At 44.3% G+C, this 15162-nt stretch overlaps 1 long non-coding RNA gene across 1 annotated transcript in view; it reads right to left on the bottom strand.

Annotated features, from left to right (window-relative positions):
* LOC140126806 (uncharacterized) overlaps nucleotides 1-15162 on the bottom strand; it is a 36844-nt gene that overhangs the window by 16785 nt on the left and 4897 nt on the right. The window contains exon 2 of the long non-coding RNA XR_011854900.1: nucleotides 10567-10710. This is a non-coding gene — a long non-coding RNA (uncharacterized lncRNA). The remainder of the gene's footprint in view (nucleotides 1-10566; nucleotides 10711-15162) is intronic.

Here is a 15162-nt window from a genome sequence, read left to right as displayed (position 1 = left end):
GAATAATATCCTTTTCAGCATTCCAACTTTTATGTTAAAATTTGTCCATTTATCAGGTCACAGAACCACAAGTCTGATGAGATCTGAAAGCAGGGCCGGCTCCAGATTTCAGTAGGCCCCTGGGCGACAGTGCCTCAGTGGGCCCCTTTGCAGTGAACTCACGTGCCAGGATTAAAAATTCTGTCTCATGTTCCCTGAAATATTTTTATTTCATCCAAATAGCCTTGTCATGGTCAGGGCAGTTTTGAGGTCATTTAACCAACAGGGCGAACCTAAAAATGTGTGCCCCTCCACTCTGCCAAGTAATAAAACTGAAACTTCAACTCAGCTGCTGCAGAACCTCATAAGACAAACCTGAGCTGCTGCGGAACCTCATAATACACGCCTTAGCTGCTGCGGAACCTCATAATACACACCTTAGCTGCTGCGGAACCTCATAATACACATCACTGCTGTTGAACTTCATAATGCACAACTTTCCTGCTGCAGAACCTCATAATACCTACCACATCTGCTGTGTAACCTCATAATACACATCACTGCTGAACCCTATCTGCTTCTCATGTACATTTGAGATGATTAATATCATTCACACATCCACACATGCAGCAAGACATAAATACAGGCAGACAGCTACAAATACATGCAGACAGCTACAGATACATGCATACAGACATAGAAGCATGGAGGCAAACACACACACCGGCAGACAGATACATGCAAACAGATACACATGCAGGCAAACACATCATCACGTATACCATACACTCACTATAAGGCTCAGTAATACACATCCACACATGTCACATACCATCACACACCCTGTGGTGTCTGCAGCAGCCCTGGCATCACACAGAGGAGTCTTCACGCTTTTCCTCCTCCACCTCTTCATCCCCATTTCTGAGCTGCCAGACTTCAGCTTTACTGTAGCTCAGTGTGAAGAGGAGATAGGGGGAGGGTTTAACCTATAATGTTGCCTGATGTACATAAACATGTACAACCCAAGGAAACTGACCCATATGTTGTCCAAATCCCATGGACTGCAGAGCTTGCACAAGACGGGGTGAGTCCTTGCATCAAACTTAAAGGACATCTACCATCAGATTACTGATGGTAGATGCCCTCAACAAAGTACGCGTTACCTTGTCTAGGGAATGATCTTGGCTCTTTTGACCTATAATTGGAACATATGGCATAATATTGTGTAATTAATTATTCTCTCTACATAAACTATTTTATGAATGTATATATACATAAATATATAGAACAGCAAAAAATGGCAGCACTCAGCTCCTTGCATCTCTTCGGCTCCTTGCATCTGGAGCCTTTCTCAAGCAAAGCAGAGGTTGAGAAAGGCTCCAGATGCAAGGAGCTGAAACGTAGCCTTGACACAGGTGTGAATAAATGAGTACGTTTTTCTGATTTCCACAAATCTCGGAGTGCTGCCATTTTTTGCTGTTCTATGTTTTGATGGACCTTGGTTCAGGTCCTGGGAATTGCACCCGAGTTCATAACTTTTCCCGAGTGCTGCCTCACCTCTTTGTATCTCTACATAATATATATATATATATATATATATATATATATATATATATATATATATATATATTATTCTTAAGAAAAAGGTGGTTGTGGCACATCCTTAAACATCATGGATTAGTAGGAGTCAAGCCTTCGCGTTTCAAGCAACCTAGTACTCTTAGTCATGGCATAACTTCTAAAATGTAAACTATTTAAAACTATCAACAACAAATCCCTGAAGTAAGGTACATGTATTAACATTAAAGGACGCATCACAGGGGAACGCCTCCAAAGGTGCGTCACCAAATACATACAAGCGCCTCAATGCAAGGTAATGATACAATTTGAAGAAAAACATTGTATAGCATTCCATTTATCCAAAACTTAAAATAACGAAGGTCAATTTAATGGAGACATTGGGGCATATTTATCATACGCTGGCGCTCGTGTTCGCAGCAGGATACATCAAGAGGCTTCTGCCTCTTGATGTATCAGGGCAGCCGGCTGAGCAGCGTTTACCCTACACCAGGCAGGGCCTTGCGTAGAAATAAATGCAGCCGGCGACTTTTCATATGCGGCTGCAAGTGCGCAGTTGCGTGAACAGTAACACCCCGCGCCGGCCCTCTCCCGGCTGGCTGTGCCCCCTCCCCTTCACGCCCATTTATGCCCCACTGGGGTGACAAATAATCGCAAGTGCTAGCAGCGTGGCGTAGAGGTCCTGATAAATATGCCCCATTGTTTCCAACAATATTAGCTTAACAAGACCTAACTGCATGAATCACTTAATACGGAAAACCTATGAAACAATAACAGACATTGGGGCTTATTTACCCACGGCTGCATTTTCGTTGGGTTTCCTGACTTTTTGAGGATTGCGCCAGGGATTGTGTCGCAATCGCACCGGCTTTCACGCCACACAAATCGGGGGGCGGGCCGTCGGACGATCCGACGGATTCAGAATAAGCACGGGATTTAACATTCAAATTTGTGTCGCAAGCCAAGCACTTACAAGCACCAGGAAGAAGAAGGTAAACTCTGGCACACCTGAGCGGGGAGCGATACATGCAGGAAATCGAGCGCACAATCTATGTGGATTGCCAGATGTGCATTCCAGCGGACATATCAGATCGGGGATCGCTACTCGGACGGGTAAGTAAATGTGCCCCATTGTATCATACAACAGAAAATGATATAATTACATAATAAAACATCAAAATCAATGACTGTATTCCACATCTTTGTATCCGTCATGTACGGTTAAGATGGTTCAAAAAAAGAGATTAATATCTTTTATGTCTGGACAAATTCAATAGAAGAATGAAATATCAGAATGAGATCTGATGGTGATCTAGTGCCCAATCTAAAGATCCAATATGCTTCCCATTTAAGCAGGGACCTACGTCTGTCTCCTCCTCTTTTCGTTGCTTGTACTTTTTCTATTTCACAAAAAAAGAAAGAGGAAACATCACCCAAGTGTATACAGGCAAAATGTCTGGACGCACCTGACATGCTATTCTCAAGATGTTTAGAGCAGATGTTCGTCAATCCTCGTTTTTAATTTCAATAATAAATAATAATTCCTTTATTTATATAGCACAAACTGATTACGCATCGCTACACAGAGCCTGCCAAATCGTACCTGTACCCAATGGGGCTCACAATCTAATCAATCTACCAGTATATTTTGAGGTGTGGGAGGAAACCAGAGGACCCGGAGGAAGCCCACACAAACACGGAGAGAACATACAAACTCTTTGCAGATGTTCACCTGGGACTTGAACCCAGGTCCCCAGCGCCTCAAGGCTGTAATGCTAACCACTAAGCCACCGTGCTGCCCCACTAATTTCAGTATTGTACAACCTACATATCAGATATTGCAAACAGTGCATTCGATTGTATAAATTATGAATATAGAGTCAATTAATATAGCATGCCAGCCCCCTCTGATATATAGCCTGCCAGCCCCCTGTAGTATACAGCCTGCCAGCCCCCTCTGGTATATAGCCTGCCAGCCCCCTGTAGTATACAGCCTGCCCAGCCCCCTGTAGTATACAGACTGCCAAGCCCCCTGTAGTATACAGCCTGCCAGCCCCCTGTACTATATAGCCTACCACCCCCTGTAGTATACAGCCTGCCCAGCCCCTTGTAGTATACAGCCTGCTCAGCCCACTGTAGTATACAGCCCGCTCAGCCCACTGTAGTATACAGACTGTCCAGCCTCCTGTAGTATATAGGCTGCCCAGCCCCCTGTAGTATACAGCCTGCCAGCCCCCTGTAGTGTACAGCCTGCCAGCCCCCTGTAGTATACATTGTGGCAGCCCCATGTAGCGTACAGCCTGCCCAGCCCCTGTAGCATACAGCCTGCCCAGCCCGTGTAGTATACAGCCTGCCCAGCCCCTGTAGTATACAGCCTGCCCAGCCCCGGTAGCATATAGCCTGCCCAGCCCCTGTAGTATACAGCCTGCCCAGCCCCCTGTAGTGTACAGCCTTCGCAGCCCCTGCCTGCAGTATAAATGCTGTAGGAAAAAAATAAACAGTGTACTCCCCTTCTGACGACCCCCCCCCCACCACGGTAGGTCCTCTTCTATATACTGCGATGCTCCGGCATCGGCTCCGTGTCCCCATGTAGCCCGTCGCTGACATCATAGTGTATGCTGAGCGGCCGACGTCACGATCCCTACAATGGACAGCGCGGGGACACGAGCCGATGAAGGAGCATCGCTGTATAGAAGAGGACCTGCCGTGGGGGGCTTCGAAAGGTGAGTACAGTGTTTGTTTTTTCTCATGACTCAAGTACAAGCTGAGGTGATGTTTTCAGCACAATTTTTTTGTGCTGAAAAACTCGGCTTATACTTGAGTATGAACAGTACTCCTTTTTTGGATACAAAGTTACAACCTGCTTTCAAAATTGGGTTGAGTTTGTCATCTTGTCATATGGGCAAATTTTTCTTAAGGATATATATGATTTGGCAATAATCACTACATGATTATGTCGAAATAATGACCCTAGATTCATTGGATTTCTTGTTGAGCTTTTCAAAATTATCTGTCCTCAAAAGTGTGGTACAATTTTTTTGATTAGTGATCTTAAAACCTCTATGTATGGACCATACAAGATAATTCAGTGATGATGATCTTTGACCTAGGTCCTCAGCCTGATCTCTACTCATTATCAATTTCTAAGAGAGCAATACAATTAAATTCTTCTGAACCATCAGTACAGTTAATGAAATGTCGTTTGATGGTTAATGATGTGACAAAGCGATTAACATCTAGTAATGTAGTAAATATATCAAAATGTTTAGGTGGTATGAAATTCAAGCCTTTTTCCAACCTCTTTGTCTGTTCTTTGGAAAAAATATTTTTTTTTCATAGATTTTTTTGTGAGTTCCCAGATGTGGATGTCTGATAAAGTCGAAAAGTTTGGCACAATTGTGGTGAAAAGTTTTTGCATAAATAACAGCCAGTCCAGAGAAGGCGTATTTGCTGCATATAGAACGTGCATTCTATAGTGCTCCAGAGAGATAGCGTGGAGGAGGAGGTGGTAACGGGTTCAGATAGGTTGTAGATTGGAATGAATACAAAATTCAAAAGTTTAGAGTAGGTAGGTTACAGACGGACGACAGAAGTATTTGTTAGGGTTGGTGGTGGTGGACCCACTGAACCACCACGAGCGATGAGCAGAGCCTAAGTGGCACCCGGTATTTACCAGAGCCCGACGCAAACTGTGTTGGACTTGGTGCAGCAAGATACCATCATGTCACTCCACAATCATGACTTTTCTCGCGGTGGCGTCCAAGGCGAGGTACAGAATCTGCAAGCAGAATCAGAGTCATGGTCAGGCAGAAGGTCAGGACAGCTGGCAAAGGATTGGAATTGGGGACGTAGCAGAAGGTCAAGACAGACAGCAAGGAATCGAGGTCAGGAACATAGCAGGAGGTCACACTGGATAATACACGGGAATCTCAACTGGAAAGCTTTCTCTAAGGCTATAAGGCACAAAGATCCAGCATGGGTTACAGGAAGAGGCCGGCTATTTAACAGGTCAGCGGCCAGCCAGTGCCAATTAGTGGCGCAATGGCCCTTTAAATCTCACAGAGCCGGTGCACATCTGCCCTAGGAGAAGGGGACACGCACCCTGAACCACGTGCGCAGGGATTTTGGCACACCCAATCGGATTTTGCCGCTTGCACGCAACAGAAATGGGGGGTGGGTCGTCGGACAACCCGATGAATTCGGACAACACACGAAATTTAACATTTAGAAATGTGTCGCAAGACACGCACTTACAAGCACCAGTAAGAACCAGGTGAAATCCGTCAGACTTCGGCGCAGAAGCAACGGATGCAGGAACTCGGGCGCACGAGCTTAGTGAATCGCGGCAGAACCAAATGCTCATTGGACAACACACCCCGGGATCGTGACAGGACCGGGGAAAGTAAATCTGCCCCATTAGCTACACAAGTGCCTGACATGTTCTGCTATACACATGGCTGCATCCAGGAGCAGTTGTATCTCTTTCACACACACACAGGCTGCAGGGGGAGCCAGAACCAGAAAGTACATGGAGGAGCCAGCACCAGGAGTGTTACATCATTATACAGGCCGTCAGTCATGTGTATAGGAGTATCTCATACACACGCAGGCTGCGGGGGGCGTGGCACCAAGAAGCACAGAGGAGCCAGCACCAGGAGTATCACATCATTATACAGGCTGTCAGCCATGTTTATAGGAGTTTCACATACACACACAGGCTGCAGGGGGCGTGGTCACCAGTACCGGGAAGCACATAGAGGAGCCAGCACCAGGAGTGTCACATCATTATACAGGCTGTCAGTCATGTGTACAAGAGTATCTCATACACACATACAGGCTGCAGGGAGCTCCAGAGCCAGGAAGCACATACAGGAGCCAGCACCAGAAGTGTCACATCTTTATACAGGCTGTCAGTCATGTGTATAGGAGTATCTCATATGCACACAGGCTGTAGGGGCCGCCAGAAGCAGGAAGCTTATAGAGGAGCCAGTGCCAGGAGTGTCACATCATTATACAAGCTGTCAGTCATGTGTATAAGAGTATCTCATACACACACAGGCTGCAGGGGGCTGCCAGCACCAGGAAGCACATAGAGGAGCCAGCACCAGGAGTGTCACATCTTTATACAGGCTGTCAGTCATGTGTATAGGAGTATCTCATACACACACAGGCTGCAGGGGGCGTGGCACCAGGAAGCACAGAGGAGCCAGCACCAGGAGTATCACATCATTATTCAGGCTGTGTGCCATGTTTATAGGAGTATCACATACACACACAGGCTGCAGGGGGCGTGGTCACCAGTACCGGGAAGCACATAGAGGAGCCAGCACCAGGAGTGTCACATCATTATACAGGCTGTCAGTCATGTGTATAAGAGTATCTCATACACGCACACAGGCTGCAGGGAGCGCCAGAACCAGGAAGCACATACAGGAGCCAGCACCAGAAGTGTCACATCTTTATACAGGCTGTCAGTCATGTGTATAGGAGTATCTCATATGCACACAGGCTGTAGGGGCCGCCAGAAGCAGGAAGCTTATAGAGGAGCCAGTGCCAGGAGTGTCACATCATTATACAGGCTGTCAGTCATGTGTATAGGAGTATCTCATACACACACAGGCTGCAGGGGGCTGCCAGCACCAGGAAGCACATAGAGGAGCCAGCACCAGGAGTGTCACATCATTATACAGGCTGTCAGTCATGTGTATAAGAGTATCTCACACACACACAGGCTGCAGGGTGCGCCAGCACCAGGAAGCACATAGAGGAGCCAGTACAAGGAGTGTCACATCTTTAAACAGGCTGCAGTCATGTGTATAGGAGTATCTCATACACACATGGGCTACAGGGGGCGCCAGAACCAGGAAGCACATAGAGGAGCGACCACCTATAGGAATTATATTGCGGGCAGGGGCTGGGCAAGCTGTATACTACAGGGGGCTGGGCATGCTGTATACTACAGGCGGCTGGCAGGCTGTATACTACAGGGGCTGACAGGCTATATAGTACAGAGGGCTGGGCAGGCTGTATACTACAACGGGCTGCCAGGCTATAAACTACAGGGGGCTGGGCAGGCTGTATACTATTGGGCTGCAGAGGGGGATGGCATGCTATATACTACAGGGGCAAGGCAGGCTATACACTACAGGGGGCTTGCAGGCTATACACTACAGGGGGCTGGCAGGCTATACACTACAGGGGGCTGGCAGGCTATACACTACAGGGGGCTGGCAGGCTATATATACTACAGGGGGCTGGCAGGCTATATAAAATACAGGGGGCTGGCAGGCTATATACACAAGGGGCTGGATATATATACTGGGAGGCTGTGACCAATGCATTTCCAACCCTCGGCTTATACTCGAGTCAATAGGTTTTTCGAGTTTTTTGAGTTAAAGTTAGGGATCTCAGCTTATACTTGGGTCGGCTTATACTCGAGTATATACGGTAAAGTTATTGACTGTTTTTTTTGTGACATGTTGTACTTTACCATAGTGGTATATTTTAATTGCAATGTTTTACTTTTATTAATAAAGGAAAATTGAAAATTTGGTAAACATGTAGCAAAATTAGCGAATTTCTGATCTCTAAATGTTATGCTCATCATACAGTTTGTTTAACCTCCCAAACAGGTTACTTACTAATATTAGCCCGTTGCCGCATTAGGATAATCTATATCGTCCTCCGGATCCTCTGGCACACTGATAGTGTGTTCCATACAGCCTAGTCCCTGCTGTGTCTGCCCTGTGTGGAGCTTTTTCCTTGCTGGGCAGGTAGTTTAATCCCTTAACCATGGTAATTAATCATGATTGCGGCAGCTAAGGAGAGGCAGAGAGTACAGGGTTCCCTCTGTCACTCCCCCAGCACCCCGCGATCGCGCCGTCATGGCAGCAGGTGGTCTAATGAATACCTCTGTGTCTACCATGTATGGTGGCCTATAAGGGCCCGTCCAAGACTGGGTCTCATAGGGAAACTGTCAGAAAAATACTGACAGATACAATACATTGCAGTACAGAAGGTATCAAGGTGTCCCTAGTCCCGTAGTTATATTTTGTACTAATACACACACAATATTGATATTGTGGTGTCTGTAGTGACTGTAACCAAGTAGTTATAACATTATTAGGGTTCAACATCAAACTTTATTAATTGCTGCATTGAGGTACAGTATGTGGTATAGCATTACATATCTTGCAACCTTCAAATATGCAAGTATACAGGAATTGTCTGGGTATGTATATTTAAAGCAGTGATTTTCAACCTTTTTTGAGCCGCGGCACACTTTTTATACTTAGAAAATCCAACCAAAATAGCACAAAATGACACTAAAACAGTCATATTATACATATAGTTAATAATATAGATTCTAAATTTATTTTACTCACTCAGTGTGAAACCTGGGCCTGTTTCGATGAACACAAAAGGGATATCCTGGCAGGAATGGTGGAAAGACACACACGAAGCTCTTCCTCAACAGTTCTCAGTTTCTCCCTGTTTTTAGTTTTTATCGCAGTCAAGCTTGAGAAGCCCAGCTCACATAGAAATGTGGTTGAAAATGGGAGCAATGTCAAAATAGCTTTGTTGGCCAGAATGGGGAACTCCTTGGCAACAGATAACCAAAAACTGTCCTAAGGTAGATCAGCAAACTTTAGCTTTAAACCGCGATCTTACTTCAGTTCAATGAGTTCCTCTTGCTCCTTTCATGTCCTTTCCAGCAACGGATAATGAGCTGTATGGGTCCCTAACCCACTCAAGGCATTCTGTGAAGGCTGAAGACAAATAGAACGATAACTTCTCCTCAAGAGTTTTCAAATGTCTGCCAATCGCTTGGCACATTGCAGCAGTATTGTCATCATGCAGTTTCTCGGTGAGTGGGAACATCTGAAGGTTGCCACCCTGCACATGTTGTTGCCAGAGCTGCACCTTTAAATGGAATCCGTTCATTTTATCAGTGCTTGTAAGCAGGTTTTCATTTCGACCTTGCATTCGCGTGTTTAGTTCATTCAGATATTGAAATATATCAGCCAGGTATGCCAGCTTTGCACACCACTCATCACTTGCAAGCAGTTTTGAATAATCGGACCTCTTGTTTGTAAGAAATATTTTAAGTTCCTCTCGCAACTCATACACACGGGCCAGCACTTTGCCGCGTGACAGCCACCTGGCCTCCGTGTGGAGCAATAAGATTTTATGTTCTGCTCCCATTTCTGTACACAAAGACGCAAATAAGCTACATCTCAAAGGTCGCGTCATCACAAAGTTCACTATGCGCCCGACCATGGCTGCGGCTCCATCAGTGCAGACACCTATGCAGTTTTTCCATGTAAGTCTACTTTTATCAAGATATTCCGATGTGACTTGGAATATTGCCTCTCCTGTTGATTTTTCTGGCAGTGCCTTGCAAAATAGGAAGTTTTCTCTAATGGCTTCACCATCCACAAAACACACATTGGCCAACAACTGACAATGTTCACTGATATCCGTCGACTCATCAAGTTGCAAGGCAAATTTCTTACTGATGCGCACCTTTTCCAAAACAACTGTTTCAATGTCCGCAGACATGTCATTAATCCGTCTGGCAATAGTGTTATCAGAGAGAGGCACTTTAGCTATCTCTTTAGCTGCTTCAGGGCCAAGCATCTCATTTACAATAGCTTTACAAGCTGGTAGTATTAATGTTTCTGCCACAGTGTGGGACTTTTTTGATTTAGCTATGCGTTCAGCAACAATGTAGCTAGTTTTGAGGGCTCTCTCATTTACCTTTGTGCTTTTTCTCAAAAAAGTTGCTCCTTTCTCATTGTTTGTACTTAAGTGTACAAAATACTCCATCGGTTTATTATGAACGGAAGGGTGTTTCGTTTGGAGATGGCGTTTAAGTTTGCTTGGCACCATAGCGCTATTGGAAAGCTTCTCACCACACACCAAGCACAGTGGTGTTGGTGCTGTCGCATCCCCAGTGGAAGTAAATCCAAATGAAAGATAGCTTTCACTGTGTTGCCTTGAGCTCACCGTCTTGTCTTTTTTCTTTTGTCCAACTCTCAGACTAGGGCCTTCATTTGGGTTAGAATTGTGTCCAGGGCCCTGTTCGGCATTTGCCTTTTCCATTCTCAAATACTTCTCCATCACTGCTGAGATAGTGTGCGCAGCCACACACTAAAATAGAAGAGTATTACATTATGTGACACACTTAAAGGACCTCTACTAGGCATATTTAATTCCTAAGGTCTTAAAAAGCAGCTCTTGTGGCGACAAGAAGCTGATTTAAACCCCCCAAGAGTGAACTTCGCGAGAGCTGTATGTGTGTGATAATAACTTATATTACTACGGTCTGCATTTCCTTCTTGAATTGACATTAGTGACGTAGCACAAAAGTACAAACCCAAGGAACCTATCTTGTATGTAACTTCTTTTTAACCTTTTTTATAAAATGTTTTTCAGATCTGTGAATGCTGTATACTTCGCCTTATTAAGTGGAGTATTTTAGTTATGTGGATAGTTTGTTTTAATAAAATGGTTGACAAGCGTGTTTCGAGGAGGTTTTATTTTAATAAAAAATATTTCCTAAAAAATGTTGTTTTTTTTTAACTCAAAACTTGCCTCAGTAATGGTGCTGGACTGGGGCCTTTTGTTAGCTGGTAAAAAAAGGCTGATATTAACCCCCTAATTATTACCCAGGTACCCACCGCCAACAGAGGTGCTGTGAAGTGCTGGATACAATCCAGTACCTGATTGTCTACAGATGATCAGGTACTAGGGCGGTTGCAGGCTGGTATTGGGCTGTGCCCAAAAACAGTGGGTGCTCAAATTACACTAATATCAGGGTGCTGCAGCTGTATTGTATCTGTCTGATTATAGAAAATGAGGGTCTCAATACCCTTTTTGTAAAATAATTTTTTTTAAAATGACGTGGGGTTCCCCCTCATTTTCATAACCAGCCAGATACAATACAGCAGCAGCACCCTGACATTACTGGGGTGTGAGTGCCCATTGATATAGGGCCATCACAGCCTAATAATACCAGCCTGCAGCCGCCCCAACACCTGGCCATCTATAGACGGTCAGGTTCTGGATTGTACCCAGCTCTTCCTGGCACCCCTTGTGGCGGTGAATACCAGGGTAATGATTAGGGGGTTACTGTTAAGTCTTTTTTACCAGCTAACACTTAGGTCCCGCTCCTAGTAATGGGCACTGTCTATTAGACAGCTCCATTACTAAGGCAAGTTTTGAGTATAAAAAAAAACACACAATTTTTTTTAAAAGAAATATATTTTATTAAAATGAAAACTCCCCAACAACCCTTGTTAACCATTTAAAAAAAAAAAATAATCCAGGTCATTGATGTAGTCCACAGAATCAGGCAAAGTATGAATCAGCATACCCAGATCTGAAAAAAATAAAGAAAGAAAAGGCATCAGATAATTATATATATTTAAATATATGTTATTAGTGAGGTGAGACCCCTCACTGAAAACATTCCCAGCAGCAGCCTCCCTTCACTAATAACACGCCCAGCAATGGCCTCCCAGTCCCCTCACTAATAACATGTCCAGCATTGGCCTCCCCACACTAATGACATGTCCAAGCAGCTGCCTCCGTTTACTAATAAAAAGTCCCAAGCTGCCTCCCTTTACTAATAAAAAGGCCCTAGCTGCCTCCGTTTACTAATAAAAAGTCCCAAGCTGCCTCCCTTTACTAATAAAAAGTCCCTAGCTGCCTCCCTTTACTAATAAAAAGCCCCTAGCGTCCTCCCTTTCCTGATAAAAAGCCCGTAGGGCCTCCCTTTACTAATAAAAAGCCCCTAGGGCCTCCCTTTACTAATATAAAGGCCCTAGCTGCCTCCATTTACTAATAAAAGGCCCTAGCTGCCTCCATTTACTAATAAAAAGCCCCTAGCAGGCTCCGTTTCCTGATAAAAAGCCCCCAGCGACCTCCCTTTACTAATAAAAAGCCCCTAGGGCCTCCCTTTGCTAATAAAAAGGCCCTAGCTGCCTCCCTTTACTAATAAAAAGGCCCTAGCAGCCTCCATTTCCTGATAAAAAGCCCCCAGCGGCCTCCCTTTAATAATAAAAAACCCCTAGCGTCCTCCCTTTATTAATAAAAAACCTCTAGCAGCCTCCCTTTACTAATTAAAAGACCCTAGCGGCCTCCCTTTACTAATTAAGAGCCCCTAGCGGCCTACCTTTACTAATTAAAAGGCCCTAGCGGCCTCCCTTTACTAATTAAAAGGCCCTAGAGGCCCCCTTTGCTAATTAAATAGAAAAAAAAGACCCTAGCTGCCTTCCCTATACAAATAATAACCTTATATACTTACCCTCCGGTGATGTCTTCTTCCGTGTACCTTCACTCCTAATGGCGGCTCGGCTCCTTCAGGTTGCAGGAGCTCCAGAAGGTGGGCGGATCGCTGACGCGGGACTTGTAAGTAAGTATGGGGGCCGAAATCCGGGGGGCGCGGCGGCAGCGCTACACAAGGGCACCATAGTTCGGGGAACTTTCCCCGCGGCACACTCAACCATGTGTCGCTGCACACTAGTGTGTCGCGGCACACAGGTTGAAAATCACTGATTTAGAGAATGGTATACATCACCTTTGAAACAATTGATAAACATTAAAAATAACAAAACGACAGATTAACCTGTTAAAGATAGTCGAGAAACATAGGGGTGTTTTACAGATAATATTATTATACCTGTATTGTGAATGGTATATAAAATAAAAAACTACCGTAATTAAAAATTGCAATTTTGATGCTTCCTACTCCCAAAAAATTTAACAGAAAGGGATCAAAAACTCAGATGTACCCTATAATAGCACCAATGTAACTGTTAACTTTTCCCAAAATTAACAAGCCCTAATAATCCTCTGTTGATTGAGGAATAAAAATGTTATAGCTCTAAGAACACAGAGGCAAATGGGGTTTCCTTAAAAAAGTGTTCTATTTGCTAAGGTAATAAAACATAAGAAAACCTGTACCTGTTTGGTCTCTCCTTAATCGTACTAACCTACAGAATACTTTTTTTTGTTTATCATACTGTACAGTGAAATTAATTAAAAAAACAGTGGCTAAACCACTGTTTTATTCCGTTTCGCTGCAGGAAAGAGTTAATAAGTTTTAATCATTATGATATTTTTACTAGTAAAATGTACCCATTGGAAAATACTAATTTTATCATAAAAATTAGTGCCTATGTCGGACAAAAAATAAAAAAGTTATGTCTTTTAGAATTTGAGCAGGGAAAAATGGAAAAAAGGTCTGTCCTCAACCCCTTCATGCTCTGCACCATACATGTACGGTGCAGAGGTGCGGGGGCTGTATGAAGAGGGCTCACAGGCTAAGCCCTCTTCATACAGAGGTTGGTTTTGCTGTAAACACTTACTGCTAATGCCTGCTATTGGTGCTTGCACTGATCACCAGTATTAACCCTTCCACGACCGGAGAGCATGGGTGCCGCCATCTTTGTTCTGATCGTTTGCCATGACAGCCTTGGGTCTTCATCAGACCCGAGGATGCATGGCATCTGCAGTTTCATTACAATGTGCCAGTGGTTCATTGTAATGAATTATGTGTAATAATGCCATTTACTGCAATACAGTAGTAAAAAAAGAGTTTTAAATACATTTTAAAAAATAAAAAATTCAAATCACCCCCTTTTTCCTAGACCTGATATAAATTGTAATAAACAGTAAAAATCACAAACATGTGAGGTATTGACGCGTCTCAAAAATGCCTGATTTATCAAAATATAAAAATGGTTATTGCTTGTGGTGAACCCCATAACGGAAAATAGCGTCCAAATTTCTGGAACGCAACTTTTACACCATTTTACATCTCATAAAAATGTAATGAAAAGTAATCAAAAGGTCACACTGTCTGTGAAATGGTAGCAATTAAAAAGTCAGTAAATTTTGCAAAAAAATGACCCCTCACATAGCTCGGTACACCGAAGTATGAAAAAGTTATAAGCGTCAGAACATAGCGTAGCGAATTTTTTTTTTTACATATTTAATTTTTGAAAATGTAGTAAAACACAATAAAACCTATATAAATGAGGTATCACCGTGATTGTACTGACCCAAATAATAAAGTAGAGGTGTTATTTGGAGCGCACAGTGAAAGTCGTAAAAACTGAGCCCACAACAAAGTGACGCAAATGCATTGTCTATGGCCTCCAGATTCTTCACTTCTTGTAGACCCCCAGAAGACTAGACGCAAATATGTAAATATGTTATTAATTCTGAGCATCTATGCCCCTTCCCTCCTCCATCATTGAACCTCTAGGGGAAGATGAATCATTAACCCCTTCCCGACATTTGACATAATAGTACTGCATCGCGGGAGGTGCGTTCCCGCAAAATGCAGTACTTCTACGTCAAAGTTCTGGCCCCGGCACCTGAACGGAGGCGGGGCCAGAAGCTGCAGGTGTCGGCTATATATTATAGCCGACACCTGCCTCTAACACCCACCCCTAACACGCCGCGGTCGCACTGACCCCGGCGCGTTAGGGGCATTTCACAAGAATCGGACCCCCACGCAGTGCTTACCGCGCGCGGGGGGGGGGGAGGGGCTGGGTTTGTCCGTGGCTCCAAATGCAGCCCCGGAACTGCCAG

Source organism: Engystomops pustulosus, chromosome 4, assembly GCF_040894005.1.
Source record: "Engystomops pustulosus chromosome 4, aEngPut4.maternal, whole genome shotgun sequence".
In the NCBI taxonomy this organism is placed as follows: Eukaryota; Metazoa; Chordata; class Amphibia; order Anura; family Leptodactylidae; genus Engystomops; species Engystomops pustulosus.
This window is presented reverse-complemented; position numbering and strand designations above follow the sequence as displayed.